The sequence below is a fragment of the Rhinolophus sinicus genome, chromosome 15 (genome assembly GCF_057876585.1).
Source record: "Rhinolophus sinicus isolate RSI-liver-muscle chromosome 15, RSI-T2T, whole genome shotgun sequence".
Taxonomy (NCBI): Eukaryota; Metazoa; Chordata; class Mammalia; order Chiroptera; family Rhinolophidae; genus Rhinolophus; species Rhinolophus sinicus.
In genome coordinates this window covers 123,089,899-123,106,112 of record NC_142515.1, presented here as the reverse complement: position 1 = coordinate 123,106,112, position 16,214 = coordinate 123,089,899, and the positions used below count along the sequence as shown (strand labels likewise).

Below are 16,214 nucleotides of genomic sequence, written 5' to 3'. Positions count from 1 at the left end.
TGAAAAGGAATTAACTGAAAAGAGGAAATATGGAAGGAAGAACCCCAACCTGAGAGGACAGCAAAGAGTAGTAAGATGCCTAAAAACAGTAAGTAGGCAGGATACCACAAAGGCCTAGTGCTGAAAGTGAAGGGACCCAGCAAAACAGATTACTGCCCACAACACAACACAACACAACACAACACAACATAATGCAGGAACATCAGTGTGGAAATGCAAGTGTTTCTGAGTCAAAGGCCCACAGGAAGATAAAATGGGCCCTACACAAGGTGGGTGATGCCACTTCAGAAAAGCCTAGGTTTGAAGGCTCAGCACTTTTTATAGCAAGCAGCAAATGAGGCAGTCCTTTCCCCTGGGGAGCAAGGGGGTGCCTAGCAGTCACATGTGGTGTCCTCCACCTACTTAACTATCTGCGTGACTAGCTACTGGAACTGTGTATTATCAGAACACAGGCCTTGTGGTTTGATATATGCCGCTGGTGTACAAGGACACTCAGGAACCACGGCAGACTGCTATCTCAACAAAAGTAAACAAAGTCTGAATCAAATTAATATAAAGAAATTAGACTCTGGAACATATCTGCAGCAATTAAAAAAAACAAAATTGGCTAGTGTGATAACTGGTAATTACATGAGATTAATTGTTATTTAATAGTGTTAATTTTTCTCACCCTTCAAAGTAGCATGCTCTCTATTTTTCAATGTTTGGATTTTAGGGGAATGACTTTACCTGTTTAGCTGTAACCTAACTTACAGATTAAGTCATAAAATATAAGCATTCTTTCATTAAAATGTTTTATTTAATATTTGCATAACTTGATGCGTCACTATAAGAATTCCATAGGAGGAAGCTGTATCTGAGACTAATTCAGGTAAGTTTAGCTGAAAGTTTGGTTATAGCCCAATTACTTCCCAGATGATAGGGCGGGACAACCCATTAAAAACTGAAATTTTATTATCAGTTGGCACAATGTTATAAATGTCATACTATAAAAAGGTCATCTGTTTTGAAAATGCTAATAGTGATATCAAAAATAAAGTCAAACAGTCTTTGTAATCATTTATGTACAAAAAAACAAACAAAATTTGAGTTTTCATTTCATTGAATAATGAAAAGTCCTTTTACTCTGCATAGTCTGGTGAGAGACACATATAGTTGCATGCATTTGTGATAAGCACATTCGTATGTATGTACAGCGTGCTAAGAGACCACAGAGGAGACCACTACAAACACAGCCTGTGGTCGTGATGGCTGGTGGCCTTGAAATTATCCCTGGATATGGTGTTATATCGGCACTTTATAGGAGGACGCATTAACTGAGTAAACAAAGGAAAGAAGGACACTTCAAAGCAAAAGTACAATCTGAGAAACACTGATGTTGAACCAGCTGAAATGTCTCATGGAAGAGTAGATTGGAACTTGGGCGGGAGTCCTAAGTCAGCTCCATGTCATAAAAGACCCAATAGGTCATTACGTTGTGGCTTAAAGACTTTATCCATGAAGTCATTGGAATCACAAAAAATATTAAATTGATGAATGATATCCCATAATACATTTTTTGAACTAACATTTTTTATTCAGTGGGAAAAGTAATTTAAGGAACACCTTAAATCAGTCAATTTATGGAGGAAATTGTGGTCATTACTCAAATGATAAACGGCATAATGGCTAGAACTTAGGTGGCTACAATCAGATAAAGAAATAGTAGAGAATATTTGAAAAGATGGCACCATGGACTATCTTTGTGGTCAATGAACTGTATTTGGTGAGTAATAAATAGGAATTCAGGAGGATTACCTACTTTATTACAGGGTGATCAAAAGCATGATCAACAAGATGGGCAATTTAGAGAAAGGATCAAGTAGGAGACATTGTGGAAGATTGGATTAATGCTCCACACTTCACTCTTTCTCTCTGTAATAGGGTCATGAATTCCTATTCATTGCTATATCATTGCTCTGGGGGAGGAACACAAAACCAATTGTACCCACTTTGCGAATATTCAAATGACAAGTTTGGGTCTTGGAAATGTGAATGGACATAATTACCATGATGTTATCCAGGTAAATTTTAAATATTACTGTGAAATCTGGCTCAGGGACTTTCACCTCTACCCTCTGTAATGAAAATGCCCAGATAGTGGTCCCAGAATAAGGGACATGAGATTAGGGACATGCAGAATCCAGTCAAGCTTAGTAGAGACACAATTTGCCCTATGGCCCTCATGCAACGTAAAGAAGAAATGTTAGTTATAATAATCCAATGTGAAAATGGATTTGTTTGTCATCACAATAAAACCTAACTAATAAGCAAATATGTTTGGTTCAATTTAACATGTCTGGCTTGAGTTACTGAGAAATCTAAGAAAAAATGTCTAATAGGAAGACATTTAGGTACAGAAGGTATAGAAATAGTAAGAGGCAGAAGATAAAAATAAAAAGAGAAAAAATGTACCTCCCAAACTGTTTTGTGAGTCATAAAGATGATTATTGACTATAAGCACCTTTTCTTTGGACTAGAAAATAAGTCATCTGCATACCACGCTCTGAAGATGAGGATATCATAATACAGGCCTAAATTTCAGTTCCCAAAGTGAAAAACCTTCTGAGCTCCAAGAAAAACAAGACAAAGGATACATACAGTTGAAACGATGAGTAGGCTCATAATCAATGAGTTAGAATTTTATAATGACTTTTACAAATCCCACTTCACATCACCATACCTACTAACTCTCTAGAACTATTAGCAACTAGAGATTGTTTTGTTTTCCTATTTTAACTTTGAAGAGGAATCTAAGAGTGCCATTAGAAAAGTAGTTGACTCAGTTTTATTAATGACATAAAAAGTGTTAAGATGTTTGATTTCTAAGACATAGTGACTTTCTTTTTAAAAAAAATAAAGTCTAGTGGGGTGAGAATGGTTAGTATCGTTACATAGGTTTCATGTGTACAATTTTGTAATACTTGCATTTGATTTTAATCTATTGAGGCCATAAGCATTTCGGGGATGACAGCAGCCCTCTGAAATTTTGTTACGTGAGTCCACAACATTAAAGTGTTCCAGGGTCTCATTATTAAGCAAGCTAAGCTCTTATTTTATCAGTAATGTGGATTAATTTTATCTTTTCCCAACCCTCTGACTTGTAGGATTAATTCAGCCATAAGAGAATGAACACTTTATGGAATGATAACCTTCCCCAAAGTACAATTCATTGGAGTTCCTGGGTTATCCATGCAAATGATTCCTTCTATTGTAAATATCCAAGTTAATAGTCAATTTCTAGAGGTTGCATGACCTTTCTTTGTTATGAACATGTGTTATTTACACCCAAACACTTAAGGAACCAAAAAATGAAAATAAAAAACTTCAAGACGTTGTTATTCATTACTACTTTCAAGAAAAAAGACATTGTCTTCTTTATAGCTGCAATGTCTAGCCTGTATATGGCATATAATAGGATTAAAGAAAAATTTAAAGGATGCCTTTCTCAGCCAAAGACAGTTCAGTAACATGAGCAAGGGTATATATATATATATATATATATATATATATATATATATATATATATATATATACATATGGATGGACGGAAGGACGGACAGACAGATAGATAGATAAGAAGTGCTGGAGGATACATGAGTTAAGACTGGATTTAGCCAGTACCATTCATGAATTGATTGATGAAAATAAGTTAATTAATGCATACTTTTCATATGTAGACATTTTTTGAGTCTGCCACCAGACACCCCACCAGGGATGGTTGGAAGGATGTGTTCAGGTTACACAGACTAAGCAAAGCTGTGCAGAAATCAAGTTATCAGAGAGAGATGAAGGAAGACACTTTTTACACAACGTGAGCTGGAGATCAACTTTCAGAAATCCAACAAGAAATTTCAACTGTTCAAGATGGGCCTGATTTTGATATTTAATCTGTGGTATAAATATGCAGACAAAAAAATAATTATGTAGGAATGTCTCAAAATCAAGAATGATGGGCAGGCTCAAACAAGAGAATAGGTTTCTTTTAGTGGTCTTTCTATATAAACTGTCAAGTATGTCTGCATCAGATATGTCTGCTTCCCAGAAAAGATGTTTCAGTAGACGCTACGGCAGTGGGAGAGGGACAAATCTTGTGGAAAGATCTCAACATCCTTCCAGTTGTATTATGATGGGGAAATACCCCTGAAGTTTACTTTCTCATGGGATTCTATCTTCAGTTCTGTTTAAGAATACGAATATTAAGTGGGCAAATGTTTCATGTGGTTACTAAGTAGGCCAATATTTTAAAATTAATTTTAGCTTTTACATGTAACCAAAAAAATAAGTTTTAGACTAGTTTGTCATAGCTATTTTATGGAATTGGACATTAATATAAATATGTACAATCTGCATAAATGTAAATGTAGCCCCATTTTACTAAGGGTTCCATACTTTTCACTTTGAAGGTAGTAAGTAACACAATTTGCAGAGATTAAAAAAAAAAAGTTAGGTCACAGAGAAATAAAATAACTGGCTTTGATGAAGGCTAGAAAATAGAGTTCTGCAGATTACTTTACGAAGTCGGACAATGAAGTTTGCGAACATATCCTATAAAAAGTGCTACATACCTCATTGCTGAATATCACTACAGTCCCCTTCCAAGTACAGTGGTACCTCAGTTTTCTAATGTAATCCTTTCCAGAAGACCGTTCGAGTTCTGAAATGTTCAAAAACAGCCGACAGCTAGGCCTCAGGACCTTGCACTCAGCGGAAGCCGTGTGACATGTTCGACTTCCGAGGTATGTTCGAAAACCGAAGCATTTACTTTGGTTTACAGCGTTTATAAACCGAAATGTTCATCAACGGAGATGTTTGACAACTGAGGTACTACTGGTACACCCCTTGGAAGCTATGCACCGACTCCAGCACCTAGACCACCCTTCAAAGCAATTTTGGAACTCTTTTTCTGGAATGGTCATTAGAGTTATCATTGTATTACTCTTGATGTCCTGAATGTCATCAAGATGTCTTCCTTTCAATATTTCCTTTATCTTCAGGTAAAGAAAGAAGTCATTGGTGAGTAAGGAGGGTGTTCCAATACAGTTATTTGTTTACTGGTTAAAATCTCCCTTACAGACGGTGCTATGTGAACTGGTGCATTGTCCTGATGCAAGAGCCATGAATTGATGGCAAAAAGTTCAGGTTGTCTCACTTTTTCATGCAGCCTTTTCAGTACTTCCAAATACAGTGGTAGCTTGGTTTCAAACGTCTCCATTGACGAACATTTCGGTTTACGAACACTGTAAATTTTATGGATTTATGGTATCATTAGATAGTAAAATTCTTTCTAAATTTGCAGTTTTAAAGGTTGATTTTAAAGGTCTGGAATGGATTAATCCATTTTGCATTACTTTCTATAGGGAAACTGTGCCTCGGTTTTCAAACGTTTTAGAACTCGGTCTTCTGGAACAGATTATGTTCGAAAACCGAGGTACCACTTTAGTCAACTTGGTTAACTGTCCAGTTGGTACAAATTCATAATGAACAATCCCTCTGATATCAAAAAAGGTTAGCAATATCAGTGCAACAAGTTCGCAAACTTTATTGTCGCACCTTGTATGTCCTGGAACACCAAAAACTATGACTCTAGGTAAAAGAAAAAAGCTGAATTAACTGACATACTGGTGTCTGTGTCATATATGCCATTCTATCTAATGATTGTAACAATTCTTTTAAAAAGATACTATTATTTTCAATTTGCAGACAATGAAACTGAGGATCAGAATGCTCAAGGAAATTGTGTAAGATCCCATAGGTAGCAAGCAAAGGGGTCTTGAGACAGACTCACCTCTGCCTTACTATTTATTCATGCGGAAAGCATTTATTAATAATCTGAAGCAGGCCAGGAACTGTTCTAAGTAAATACAGCCCCAATAAACTTTGGAATTTCCTGTTATATATTTTTAGGTAAATCACTTAACCTTTTTGAGTGTCAACTTCCCCATCCATAAAATGCAGATAATTCCACTATCTCCCATACAAAGTTAAAATAATATACATGAAATTGTTCTATAAATATAAGGTGCTATTAAAATATTAGTTTAGAGTAAATAATTACTTTCATGTGTTTGTATTAGCATAGGCAAATACTTGTACATGCAATAAGGAAGATAAAAATACAACTTAGGGAAAGCTTTCAACAACTATATTCAATTGTCTTACTTCATTCAGGATGCAGTGACAAAATACCATGGATTGGACTGCTTATAAACAACCAAAATTAATATTTCACAGTTCTGGAGGCTGGGAGGGCCAAGATCAAACTGCCAACAGATTCAGTGTCTGGTGAAAAGCCCGTTTTCCTGTTCATAGATGGTGTTTTTGTTTGTTTGCTTGTTTGTTTGTTTTACTATGTCCTCTCATGATGGAAGTGACTAGGGATCGCTGTGGAATCTCTTTTATCTTTTATAAGGGTGCTAATCCCAATCATGGGAGCTCTACCCTCATGATCAAATCACCTCCCCAACATCCCACCTCCCAAACTAATCACTTCAGGTAAAGGGTTTTCAACATTTGATTTTTGGGTGGACACAATCATTCAGATTATCATCTTACCACTAATAATATATAAGATGCCTCTTGGTACAGGGTTTGAATAGATGAAACAAACAATAAAATCATTTGGAAGATATATCCTCAATTCAAGAAAAGTGAGTTTTAGAAGTTAGTGTTGAAGTATGTTCTTTTTTTCTGGAGATATGGGTAGACTTACAATATTAAATGATTTAAAAATCTGATGTTATCTTGAAGTTTCCTGAGCTGTACTTTGCTGTGATTTGTAAAGGTGAAAAATGAATCTTGGCAGTTCATAAAAAAACAATGGGCAAGGCATTAGGCAAAAGTGAGGATACTAACAAAGCAACAGAGAAAAAGAGAAAAAATGCCAAGAAAAGAGAGATGGAAGCAGAAAGAAAGAAAAAGTAGAAACAAAGAGAAAGAGAAAATGAGATGTGGAAAAAAACAACTGATGGAGATCTTAATATTATGCACACTATTTTGATTCGCTGTACATGTAATTTCTCCATATATGAATATTGATATTGTTTGGACAATATATAAAATGTAATATTACAAGTCCATCATAAGATATAATTAATACTGTGCATAATTTAATTGGGTTTAATATAAGCATCAATAATTGAAATCTAAATTAATATGTTAACTTTTTGGTAGCCTTTACTATAAGTTCACATAATGCCTGCAACTTTAAATATTTCGTGTTGTAATTTTTTCAAAAAATAAATGTGCATAGTAACCAAGTAAACAATGAGTGTTATTATCAAGACTCAACAGATTATAATCATTTGCGTGTTTATAGTTCAGATATAAAGTTAAGGACTTATTGCTGTATTTGAGAATGATTTTGTGTCATAGAGCCAAAATTATAAGGCATTCTTTCAGAGAAAGGAAAAACCATAATTGTTTTTATGGGTAGAGTGGGTAAAGATGAGGGAAGCAAACATCTATAGTGAATGAATCCGCACATTAATAATTTAGGCTGACTGTAAGGAACTGGCCTTTGCTTTGCTATTTCTGTACACTTGAATTTTTAAAGTATTTATTTTATACTATCAGCAATTAATTATGTATTAATGATGAGTTACAAATGTGAAAGTATCATAAGTTGTAGGGAATTAGAAGAGACATTAAAATTATATATTCTAGTGGCATTAAAAATTTTATAGCATCAACACTATTCAGATAATACCAAATGTGAAACACTGCTTATGCAAAACTTAGAATGCTGGGTAAAGTCATTTAATATGCTTTCATATAGATAGATCTGAAGAAAATTAACAGAAATCAGGGGACATAACGGATTGTGGTTCTAGAAATGTTATTAATCAATGGAGTTTCCAGATGCCCTCAAGGAATAGACAGACCCAGGTACTAGATCTCTTTCATACAAGGATTAGAAACTCCTGAAAGGTAGGGAGCTAGGTTGGAGAATACCACACACAAAGTTCATTTTAGGATTTCATAAATACCTAGGAAAGAGTCTAAGAAAAAAATAAAATTGCACCAAAGAAAAGCAGGCTACCTAGAAAATTCTAAACCTGCTTTGTTATTTGGTGAGGTTAAATAAACAAATACATAAGCCTTTAGAGTTATAATGGACACTTTAACAAAGATTTAGTAACAGACTGAAGTCTGAGTTTACAATACAAGGAACTGGGCTTGCAGTGCTCCCAGGAAACTGATTAAGATCAAGATAAATGTATCCTCAAGAATCACCACAGATAAAATTATAATCATGATATGTACAATAAAAAATTACAAAACACAACATAAAAGCTTCAAAAGCAAAAGTCAACTGAAACAACTGAACCCAGCACACGAGTACTTTCATACTTAAATATATTTTTTAAAAATGCGAAATAATCATGCTTCTATGTTCAAAGAACTAAAATTAGAAAAACGAAATATAAATTAAAAGCCTTAAACTGTATACATGTTTAGATGCTTTAAAATTCAGCCAAATGGAAATTTGAGAAACAGTGCACAAAACCACATACATAGACAAAATTTTAAATAATGGTGGTATTAAATATCAGATTAGATAAAGCTAAAAGAAAATTAATGAAACTGAAACTGGAAGTAAAGAAAGTATACAGAATGAAGTACAGAGAAACAAATATATGGAAAATACATAATAGAGAACATGATAGATTGAAAACAATTATAAGATCTAAGGTCTATGTCACTTTCTAGGAATAGATTAAAAATAATAATAATAGAGTGAATTAATGAAAGTGACCAGAATCAGAAAGTCTAAGAACCTTAAGCAGAATAAATGAAAATAAGTCTAAGCTTAATCACTTAAGTGTTAAATCACAGCTAAACATTAATGGTAAAGAGTAAAGTCATACAACAGCCACTGGAGAAAAACATTTCTGCAATTGGAAAAATAATTAAATAACTGACTTCTTAAGAACAACAATGGAAGTCAAAAGAAAATGTTATAATATACTCAGAGGAAACCAGAGAAACATAGCTATACTGAGCTATCTTTCAAAAATGAGGACAATTAAGGATTTGTTATATAAACATAGAGCATGCCTAAACATAATTAGTGTAAGTATCATAATTTTAAACTCCTTAAATTAGAAATGATATAGCTAAATCCCCAGACAATAATACAAAGTTGCGAAAGTAAGAATTATAAATTTCTTGAGTTTTTGTTTTTTGCATGACACATGGAAAACTGACTTTCGATTTTAAGTTAAATACACATGTTAAAAATATTAATGAACTAATTTAAACTGGAAGAAGAGGAACAGAAAGCATACATTTTAAACTATTACAAGGAAAAGTTAATTAAGGGGAGGAAAACTTCAAACAGATCTAAAGAAAGCAGGAAAAAATTAAAGCAAAATAAAATAAAGTGGAAAAAAGAAAAGCAAAAAAAAAAAAAAAAAAGGTAAAGTCTTTTAAAATAAGATATCTCAACCACTATTTTATTTTATTCTCTTTTTGCTAAAAGAAAACAGAGACAGCATCTTCTTCCCAATACATAAAGGTATACGTGGTTGACAAACTATAACTCCACACTCATACTAAATACCCAACACAGAGTAGAGCTATCTCCATTTTTCAGGAAAGAAATTGTGAATTCGGATGCTAAGATACCACTTAAAATTTCAAACACCAAAGAAATGCATTACTGGGGGAAAAAACTGCAAATGTTTACTACTGGAAAATGGTGTAAAATTATTTTTAAAGTTAAGTAACTATTTATGAGATATCATATTATTTCAAAACATATATAAGTAGGAACTTTCATAATAGAAGCAAAGCAGCCTGCAGGTTTATATGACTAAAAGGACAGAAAACAAAATACATGAAATTATACGTGTTGAATTATAAAATGGGACTATACATAAAAATAATTTGTAATGAAAATTCTTTCACATTTCTCCAATGTAATATAATACAGCTATAGCTAAGAATCAATGATAAATTTCTAACTAATGTTAAAAACATTTTATGCAATTATGTTCTTCACATTATTAATAAGCCAAGAAATGTAGATCATGTGCTTTTCTTCAGCACTGCTTAAAGCTAAAAGAAATATTTTCATTTACCAGTATTTAAATATTCATTACTATCTCTTATAGAACTAGTAGATGGGAAAACAAATTACAATTATTATGAAAAACTTATTATACATTGTTATTTATGGGTGATATTGTGGAAATTGTTTTTATATAAAGTATTAAAGCGTTTAATAAGGGAAAACCAACTTATTTAAAATATTTGGCATGTTAAAGAAATTTATACAGGAACTAAAAGGCATATACAATTTGTCTTTCAAGTAAAATTTGATACCCATGCTTTAATTTGAAAAGTACTCTTTCTAAATAGATAAAAACATATTTTAGTGGTTAATGTAATTACTTAAACAGCTATCATTGTACAATATATTTAAGTTATGATCTGTCATTTAAATGACAAAATAAAATGCACAAACACACACACTTGCTATAAAAAAAAATCAAACTTTTAGCTTTCCTGTCATTTCAAAGTTTGGTGTTCTATTATAACAGCAATCAGTACCACAACAAAAACAGCTTTTAATGGCACTATTAACTCAAGAACCTAAAACAGCAACTACATTAATTATATTAATTACACTTAATTGAACATAATCATCTAACTTAACAATTTCTTATACACCAATTAATAAAGCAGCATGTCTTCTAGATCAGAAATGTATAAAAATAGTCCTTCTTTAGTAGATCCTTTTTGGTAAAAATATGTGAACCACAATTTAGTGTATACAGAAGATACTGAATGACATTTAATTTTAATGTTATAATTTTAATGGATTTTAATACCATATTCTTATTGCTAATGACTTAAGAATATAGTGCTAGTTTTTGTTTTGTTCTGTTTTTGTTTTTATTTTTAACATAAGCAAATGTTTTCCAATAATACTTTAAGGATTTTTATTGCTTTTGTTAGCATGTGATTATGGAGAAATCATTACACTTGGTAGTTATTCCAACTGTCAACTCTTTCATCAAATCACTACCCAAACCCTTTCACCCTCATACCACTTACATCATCTTGTGTCCCACCTAAGAAAATATTTATTTCAACTCTGTTTCTACAGATAACAAGCTAAACTAAATATGTCATATTATTAAATTTTTATACCTTTTTGAATGGCAAAGATATCCTTCCTCCTAAAAATTTTTGTCCCTAGTGAAACAATTGTCGACAAGGTGAATAATAATGACTGCCATTATTACTGTATCTCACTGACACTCTTCTATTCCTTTCTTTATATTATCTGCAACAACTGACTTGTTTTCTTCTCACTTTATCCTCTCGTTTTTGTCTCTAACTTCCCAACTTCTCCTTCATGAGATCTCTCGTTTAGCGTCAACTTCACTACCATATTCACTTGCCCTCTTAGATGTTTGTCTTCCCTTCCGTCATGTAATTTCCCCCTTAGAATTTACATTATATTTCATCAAATTCATAGATTAAAAATTATATATATATACCAATATCTCCCTAAATGATATATTTTTGTCCTCCCAGTACAGACCACATATGATAATGATCATGATAAAAACAACTTTTAAATGCTAAGGGGAAAGTACTATATAATCCATAATTTTTAAATCAACCAGTATTTTGGTATTAATAATCTCATTTAATGCGAAAGAATGTTGAGAATCAAGTAATTTAATTTGTTTAAGTTTTCACAACTTGTACATGGCAAAGCCATGATTGAAATTATAGTCTAATTACAAATGCATGCTATTCTATAAAGTCAGGTGGCTTCTCTATATCCAAATGACAAAAGGATATCTTAGTTGTCCAATAGGAAGTTCAAATTCCAATACGATCCCATCATTTCTATTCCTCTACCTTCTCAAATAAATGCAACCCTCCTCGTGCCTTCTCTATCACAGTGAATGGTGCTGCATTTCATCCAATCATTCAAGCCAACAATCAGTCAATCTTACTGACTCCTGCCTATATAATCTGTACCTAATTCCTATGGTTTCTCTTTGTTTGATTTTTTTTTTTTTCCAAACCTAGTCTTTCTTCTACTGAGAAGATGACCAGTGATACAAGTTCATTTTAAGCCATTACCATTTCTGTCTAGCAACAGCCCGAAGGGTAGCCTCACTGTTTCCACATGTTCTCCTCTACAATCAATTTTTTTTTTTAATCGTAAGTCAGATCTGGACACTTGTCTGCTTGAAACAATCCATTGCAATTGGAATCAAAACTAAATTTCTTAAGATAGTCTACGAAGGACTACATGCGGTGGACCTTGAACATCTCTCCCCTTACTCTCTCCCCCAGCTGCCTGCATTCTAGCTTACTGGCTGTCTAATCCGCTAATACAGCAACCAGCTTCAAGGCTTTCTACTTGATTTAGGGTATTCACTTCATCGACTCCTTTCTGTCAATTTGCTCACAAATTACAGATTTATCCAATTTAAACTAGACTCTTTCTCTAGCTGTTTTTGTTTAAATACCCTGATTAATTTTCTTCTAAGGATCTTTTGCAACATAAAAATAAGTCACATATTTGTTAACTTACTTATTATATCCTCTCAATAGAATGTAAAGTTTATGTGAACAGGAATCATATCCATCACATATTCTGGATACCTAAAACAGTATCTGGAACAATTCAAATATTTGTTGAATACATAAAAAATACACTTTAGTGTCATTCTAATGTTTAATTTAAAAAAGAAGATCTATTTATGATTAGATCATTTAAGGAATTATTTCTAATTCATCACAACAGTTTATTGAAATATCCCTTTGACTTCAAAGTTACTGTTCCCTCTGCAATTCCCTACTCCTTCACCTACATAACTCATGATATTCATTCCAGATAGAGATCATACGTTAACTGACGTAGGAAGTATTATCTGGCCAAAGAACTTTGTATAGGAACTAAAAGGCATATACACTCATCTTTCAAGTAAAATTTGATACCCATGCTTCAATTTGAAAAATACTCTTTCTAAATAGATAAAAACATATTTTAGTGGTTAATGTAATTACTTAAAAAGTTATAATTGTATAATATGTTTAAGTTATGATCCGCCATTTAAATGACAATCGAAATGATTGTCTTATTCTGTAAAGATATCCTATACTGTAAAATAGGAGGTATGTAGAACACTCAAAGTACTTTTATTACTTTGGGAATACAAAATAGAAGTTAAAACATACACAGAGCTTTCTATTTCCAGGAAAATGACTGGGAGGTTGCTTTGCTATTATGGTGGTTAGAATGGAAGGGAAGGGAAGGGAAGGGAAGGGAAGGGAAGGGAAGGGAAGGGAAGGGAAGGGAAGGGAAGGGATAGGTATTAGGGTTGCCTCTTCTATTGAAATCCACTAAAAGTGAATTGAAGATATGACAAAATAAAAATTTCTACCTAATTCCAAGTGAAAGCAAAACCAGAATATTTAAATTACTTTTGAAGTTACTTTTGCCATGAGCACATCCCCTAATCCCAGGGACTGGTGCTTAGGCAGTACATCACAAAACAAATGCAGGATAAGTTCCCCATGGGCTGGCGTGTGGAGATATAGTCACCATAAATGTGGGATCCCAAAGTATAACAATAAACCAAGTTAAGTTTCTCTACCCTTCATTGCCAGAATCTGACAGGAGTTGCCTTCAGCAGATCTTTAAGAGGGAGGAGGAAGCTCCATAGATGTTGTAACCAACAGAGCTAAACAGCTTATAACTCATTATTTTAGCACATACAACTTCATGTTAATTTGACCTTTGTAATAAACTAGTAACAAGCAATTGTGGTTATCCCTCATTTTATAGATGGGAAATGTAAAGCAAGACAGGATAAAGTACATGGTTCAATGTCACGAAGCAAGCAAATGGCAGAGCTAAAACTATTCCAGACAGCAATCTTTCTAAGCTATCAAACTGCCTCCCTGTTTCATGTCGCTGCCCCAAATACCACTTGAAAATTCTGACTGCCAAATTCATAACTCAAAAGGATGTGCTCCTACACTTGCTTGAAAACCATGAGTGCCAAACTCATAACTCAAAAGCTTTGATTCCTATACTCACTTAAGATTTTACGGAATTAAACTGCCATGGTCAGGGTGTGTGTGTGTGTGTGTGTGTGTGTGTGTGTGTGTGTGTGTGTGTGTGTTGTATTAAGTGGGAGTATTAATTTTCTTTCAGTGACAGAAGACGAAACATCCCTAACTCCTCTGAATTGTAACTTACCATTGTAACCTTACCTTTTTGTGCAATTTTTCTCCTCCACATGTTTTATTTGACTTGTCAGTAGTCTTTTGACCATCAAAAGTTAAGGAATAGTCTTGTATTCTAGAACACCTTGCTCCTGTAACAGACATTTAAGAGGAGGGTGATATAACTAAAGCATCTGAGACATGTCAAATGGATTGCTGAACATCTCTATCATGTGATGACCTCTTTCTACATGGTGGTGTTCCCTGTAACAGCTCTTCGACTACAGCTCTTCAACCAGAAGCCAATGATTCTAAAAACACTTTCTTTTTCACTTCTCCTACATATAGATGTTTTCTTACAAGACCATGTGTATTCCTTTGTAGTAAGTAGGTTTGCCTTTTAAGAAAAATGCATGTACTTGATTTGTTTTTGCCCGTGGCTGCAAACCACGTTCAATGTTCCCAAACTATCTGATAATATATTTCTGGTAATAAATACAACCAGATACCAAAATAAAAATTTTTAAATTAAGTTTAGTAATTTATTTACTTTATTCACAAACGTAAAGAGCTCATTCACTATGTCCTAAGCATTGAAATTGTTGCCTAGTACACAACTGTAAAAAGGAAAGACAAGATTTCTTGGGCAATTCACAGTCAAGTAGGGGAGACAGATGTTGCGCCTGTGACAGGTGCCTTGATGGGGAAGAACATGATACAAGAGAGCAAATAATGGGAGCTCCTAACCAGTCCAAGACTCTAAGAAAGGATTCCTAAAAGGTAACATGTAAGGTGAAATCTGGAGAATGAGTAACATTTAGTTGAAGAGGGAAGGCTGAAATAGAAACAAAATATCAAAAAATCTCTAAATAAAACAACAACATGCTTGTTCCAGAAAACACAAGAAAAAGTTTATAATGCGTGGAGCACAGATGAAAAGAAGAAGAAATAAAACCAACATAATCCTAGGCCAGACAACATAGGATGTTGCAGATCATGTTAATGTTTTGAAGTTCTATGTTAAGCATAATGAAGTATTTGAATTATTTTTATTCAAGAAGAAAGATTTAATTAGTTTGTGTTATTCACAGATAACTTGAGTTCAATGTCATGAGACAATTGGAAAGTAGATATACTGGAGACAGATGACTAGTCATGAAGCTACCATAAATGGTCGAGTTAAGATATGGGTGTTTGCACTGGAGGTACTTAAAATTGGAACAGTTTCAGGGCTACTCTGGAATGACAATAAATGAGATTGGATGTCCAATTGGAGGTATGGTTGGGAAGGGCAGGATAAAACCAATTTAGACAACAAATGAAGGGATTAGCTTTGGATAAGAAGTGATTCTTTTTTCTATTCTAAGTAAAAGGTGATAGAGGTGGTGGAGTTGAAAGTTAGGCCTGGTGGCAATAAGTTCAATGAGTCTGTTAGATACGTTGTATTTCTGTTGTTGTTGTTGTTTTTCAGGGAAGTGGGGGAGGGCAGTGTGGCAGTTAGGAGCATAAAGCATAAAGACAACTATGAAGAAAGTAAACTACATACGATAGCAAGCCTAGAAAAGAGTTGTTGATATAAATAATATTGGATTCTCAGGTAGTATTAAGGACAGGCTATGAGTTTACAGTGGAGCTAGTCTAACCAGAGGAGAGATTTTTCTCTACGATCAGGTCGTGGTTTTACCAGGCTGGTAGAACCATAACAAGGACAGTTAATATAGGGGCTAACGTAGTTGGGTGACATGACCAACTGACCTGGGTTTGACAGGACTGTCCTGGTTTTAGCACTGAAGGGCCTGTGGCTACAGAAACCCCTCAGTCCAGAGTAAATCATGCTAATTGGTCAACCTCAGTGTTAGAAAAATCTATAATAGCAGGGTGGAGAGAGCTAGGAAAAGTTAGAAGCATAAGATGGACTTAAGGACCCAATGTGATACTGGAAAAAAATAATAGGGAGAGTAAACAAG

At 33.7% G+C, this 16,214-nt stretch overlaps 1 long non-coding RNA gene across 8 annotated transcripts in view; it reads right to left on the bottom strand.

Moving 5' to 3' along the window:
- Positions 1–16,214, bottom strand: part of LOC109456613 (uncharacterized) — a 311,202-nt gene that overhangs the window by 229,905 nt on the left and 65,083 nt on the right. For 6 of the 8 annotated variants that reach the window (XR_016019085.1, XR_016019083.1, XR_012498221.2 and 3 more), the window contains one exon: positions 14,296–14,399. The exons of the other annotated variants lie outside the window; for them this stretch is intronic. This is a non-coding gene — a long non-coding RNA (uncharacterized LOC109456613). The remainder of the gene's footprint in view (positions 1–14,295; positions 14,400–16,214) is intronic. 8 annotated transcript variants of the gene reach the window in all.